This window comes from Elephantulus edwardii, unplaced genomic scaffold (genome assembly GCF_000299155.1).
Source record: "Elephantulus edwardii isolate Elephantulus edwardi_28Jun2011 unplaced genomic scaffold, EleEdw1.0 scaffold00472, whole genome shotgun sequence".
NCBI lineage: Eukaryota > Metazoa > Chordata > Mammalia > Macroscelidea > Macroscelididae > Elephantulus > Elephantulus edwardii.
This window is the reverse complement of record NW_006400222.1, coordinates 247,967-252,577: the sequence shown is the minus strand read 5'-3', so window position 1 is coordinate 252,577 and position 4,611 is coordinate 247,967. Positions and strand designations below refer to the sequence as shown.

At 47.5% G+C, this 4,611-nt stretch overlaps 1 pseudogene; it reads right to left on the bottom strand.

Moving 5' to 3' along the window:
- Positions 1-673: 673 nt before the first annotated feature.
- LOC102869744 lies at positions 674-2,972 on the bottom strand (annotated as a pseudogene).
- Positions 2,973-4,611: the final 1,639 nt, after the last annotated feature.

The window sequence follows — 4,611 nt, the reverse complement described above, 5'->3', positions numbered from 1 at the left end:
TCTTAAGGGGAGAAGTCGCTGATGGGTCCAATGACCACGATGCAGTTTCTTTGGTTAGAACGCACTCCGCCGGGGGCTCCCCACCAGAGCGAGGCCCTTAGGTGCCATGCAGTCAGCTGTACTCACAGAGACCCTGTGGATAACGGCTGATCCTTGCCCTATCCTGCACCGTCCTCAAGATCGCTGATGAGGTCACGTGCATTGTTAAAAAGTCACTGACTGTGACCATCTTTCCCAGTGTGATGTCTTTTTCCAAAGACTTACCCTGCAACATGCCCGAAATATGTGAGACCAAGTTTCGCGGTCGTTGCCTCCCAGGAACTTGCACTTCCTCCAGAACAGACTTGTTTGTTCTGTTGGTGGTCTATGGGACCACCAGTACTCTTCGCCAAAATCAGTTGAGTGGCATTGATTTCCTGTTCTTTTTTTTTTTTAAGTACACAAACATTTATGTGATTTTAGTCATTACAACAGTCTTCAGAAATATTGCAAATGTTACCCTGAAATAATATTACAAAAAAAGGGAGGGAAAAGTGACAGGCAGCAGTGAAGAGCACCAGAGACTCTGGGCACATCTAAATACACAGTACTTCTTTCTTTCAACTTCCAAGAGATTTCACCAGTATGCCCCCCAACCCCTTGCTTCTCTCCTAAATCCTTCCCTAATCTGTTTTCAGTTCTGAATTTAAGCCTGATCCTCTACTTCTTCCCCTTTGAACTCTCCTTGCTCATCAGCTGTGGCGTTCTGGTACTGCTGGTACTTGGACATGGTGTTCTTGGCCTCAGTGCACTTCATCTCATCCATACCCTCGCCCGTGTACCAGTGCAGGAAGGCCTTGTGCCGGAACGTAGTTGTGAATTGCTTGCAGATGTGCTTGAACAGCTCCTGGACGGCCTTGCTGTTGCCAGTGAAGGTGGCTGAGATCTTGAGCCCACAGGGTGGGATGTAATTCACAGCCGTCTTCACGTTGTTGGGGATCCACTCCTGGAAGTAGCTGCTGTTCTTGTTCTGTACGTTCAGCATCTGCTCGCCCACCTCTTTCATGGACATGCGGCTCCGGAAGATGGCAGCCACTGTCAGGTAGCAACTGTGGCACAGATCACAAGTAGCCATCATGTTCTTGGAGTTGAACATCTGCTGAGTGAGCTCAGGCACAATCAGGGCCTGATACTGCTGGCTGCCTTGGCTGGTCAGGCGGGCAAAGCCAGGCATGAAGAAGTGCAGCCAGGGGAAAGGCACCATGTTCAGGGCCAGTTTGCGAAGGTCTGCGTTCAGCTGGCCTGGGAAATGCAGGCAGGTGGTTACTCTGCACATGGTGGCTGACACTAGGTGGTTGAGGTCTCCATATGTTGGGGTGGTCAGTTTCAGGGTATGGAAGCAAATGTACATGGTACAGCGCCTCATTGTCAATGCAGAAGGTTTCATCTGTATTCTACCAGCTGGTGGACTGAGAGGGTGGCATTGTAGGGCTCAGCCACAGTGTCTGACACCGTGGGAGAGGGCATGACGCTGAAGGTGTTCATGATCCAGTCAGGGCACTCCTCCCTGATCTTGCTGAGGAGCTACATGCCCATCCCAGACCCCATACTGCCACCCAGTGAGTGAATCAGGTGCAAGCCCTGGAAACAGTCACAGCTCTCGGACTCTTTCCTCACCACATCCAGCACCGAGTCCACCAGTTCTGCACCCTCTGTGTAGTGGCCCTTTGCCCAGTTATTGCCAGCACCACTCTGGCCAAACACAAAATTGTCTGGCCTGAAAATCTGGCCAAATGGTCCAGACCTGACCAGAGTCCAGGGTGCCAGGTTCCAGATCCACCAAGATGGCCCAAGGTACATCTTTGTTACCAGTGGCTTCGTTGTAGTAGACATCGATTCTCTCCAGCTGCAACTCACTGTTGCCATGGTAACTGCTAGTGGGATTGATAACTTGCTTATCACTGATGACTTCCCTAAACTTGGCACCAATCTGATTGCCACACTGGCCAGCCTGGATGTGCACAATTTCACGCATGGTGCCTGTCTAGCACCCTTCCTGGCTCTGGGCAGTGTCCAGTTGTCTTGTTGGCCTTTCCTCACACACCTACTCAGTGGGCACTGTGTGGAGAAAGCTTTTCTACATTCAAGAGCAAGTTGCAGAGTCTCTTGACACTTGAATTTGGAATTCCTCCCCATATTTTTATTTGTGTATTTATTTTTAAATTGTGATTTTAACAAAGGTTTACAGCAAAGTTGAGCTTTCATTCATTCCTTGTTGCACACTTTCCTCCTCTCCCCCTGTCCACTTTGCATTGCACCTTTTGTCCAAATGGTTGTCATATCCTGTGTTTTTAGTGATGCTTTGCACTCCTTCTGTGTATAGCTCCTATCTTCCCACAAATCATATGTCTTTGGTCATCAGTGTTCAGTGTATCAAATCTATCTTTGAGATAGCTCTTAAATTCAGGTGGTCAGGCTCATAAGAACAAAGACTATATATGACCATTATTGTGAAAAGAGAAGTATAACCAGTGAGATGTGTATGGCTATACAAAGAGAGAAGGGAAGGGGTAGAGAACCTGAGGGTAGGAAGCAGCGAAATCTTGGGATCTAGGAGTTAGGTGGGTGGAGTGAGGGAGTGGGGGGAACAATGTATGTGAATGAAGCAGAATTAAAAAAAATTAAAAAATTCAAGTGGAGTGTTGACTCTCCTAAACTTATTTTTCACTTTCTTCACCTTTAACTTGTATTGAAGAATTGATAGTCTGTTCCAGTTGGTCCTTGGCCTTATTTTGACTGGTGATGCTGGCCTTTATCGTCCCTTTTCTTTCTTTTTTTTAATTCCCAAACTAATTTATTTTTCAGAGTCTAAAATATTCTGCAAGTAGCTAGATGGAGTTGCAGCATCTTTTAAGCCTCAAATTCAAACTCAAAGTACTGTGGGTCGACGTAGTGGATGCGGACATAACCATCTTCGCTGCCGCTGCTGTAGCTCTTGCCATCAGAATGGAAGGCAACACTATTAATGGGTCCAAAGTGACCCTTGACTCTTCCAAATTCTTCTTCAAAGGCCAAGTGGAAGAACCTGGCTTCACGTTTGCCAATTCTGGTGGAAGTTGTGTTTACGTCCATGGCTTCTTGGCCACCACCAAGCACCACATGGTCATAATTGGGAGAAAGGGCCACTGACTTGACAGGATGCTCTGTCCTGAAAGTCTTCTGGTGGTCAAGCGTTGTGAAGTCAAAGAGCTTGGAGGTGTTGTCTTTGGATGCGGTGACAAACATCATCATGTCCCTGGATAACTGGATGTCATTGATCTGTTGGGAGTGCTGACATTCACCAGCACCTCTCCAGACTTGGCACTGAACTGGTTGAGCTCTGTTCTCGTGGCCTTCGATGATGCACTCTCCCAGGGGCCCCCAAACAGCGCAGGGGATCTTAGAGTCACTGCAAGGAATTTTCATGAAGGGCTCATTGCTGTCAATTTGGCTCAGGTCTCGCAGGTTGAAGAAGCTTACAAAGCACTGGTAACCCATCTGCTTGTCCATGGAGAACATGATGATGTTGCCCTCAAAGTCAAAGCCACAAGTCTAGACAGCCGAGTTAGTCTTGAATAGGGCCAGTTGCTTCCCTGTTTCACAGTCCCAAAGACGACAGCTGTTGTCAGCTGAGCCAGTGAGGACATGCTTGTTGTCCCAGTCGGTACCCACACACCACACAGCTCCAGTGTGGCCCATGTAGGTGCCCAGCCTCTCTCCATTCACAGAGTACCATACGCTGATGATAGGGTCTTTGGCCACAGTGAAGAGGAGGTCTCCCTCGCGGATGTACTTGATCTGCGTAATGGACTCTGCAGCAGGATCGGCTTCATGCTGGCGGTGACGTGAGGACAGCCGTCCCTTTTCTTTGTTGTGGTTGTTGGTGCTATGTGCCATCAAGTGGACTGTGACTCGGTGATTCTTGTGAGCAACAGATCGGAACCTTGTCTTACCCTGTGCCGTCTTTACCATCGCTCATCACTCGAGCCTCTTGTTACCGTTACTTGTCAGTCCATCTTGCTGAGGGTCTTCCACTTTTTCACTGACCCTCGACTTTCCTAAGCATGACCTTCTTTTCCAAGGACTGGACCCTGCTGACAACATGCCCAGCGTATGTGAGGTGATGCTTCGCCATCGTTGCCTCAAGGAGCAATCTGGTTTCATTTTCTCCAAGACATACTTGGTTTGTTTGTGTCTTTTTTTTCACTTCATGGGATAGTCAACACTTTTTTTACTAATACCACAATCAAAGGCATCATTTCTTCTTTTCCGTCCTTAGTCATTGTCCATCTTATACCATATGCATGACAAGTAATTGAAAAGACCCTGGTTGAATTAGGTGCATCCTAGTCTTTAAACTGACATCATTACTCTTCAGCACCTTGAAGATGTCCTTGGCAGCAGATTTTCACAAATTTTGAATTTTTTGACTGTGGGTTACAAGAGTGTTGATTATGGATCTAAGTAAGATGAAATTGTTGCCAACACCAATCTTTTTCCCCCCTAACCCAGAACACTTGATCATTCTAATGTGAAACTCATACTTGGACCAGGAGGCAGTCGTCAGAACAGAGCAAGGGAACACTGCATGGT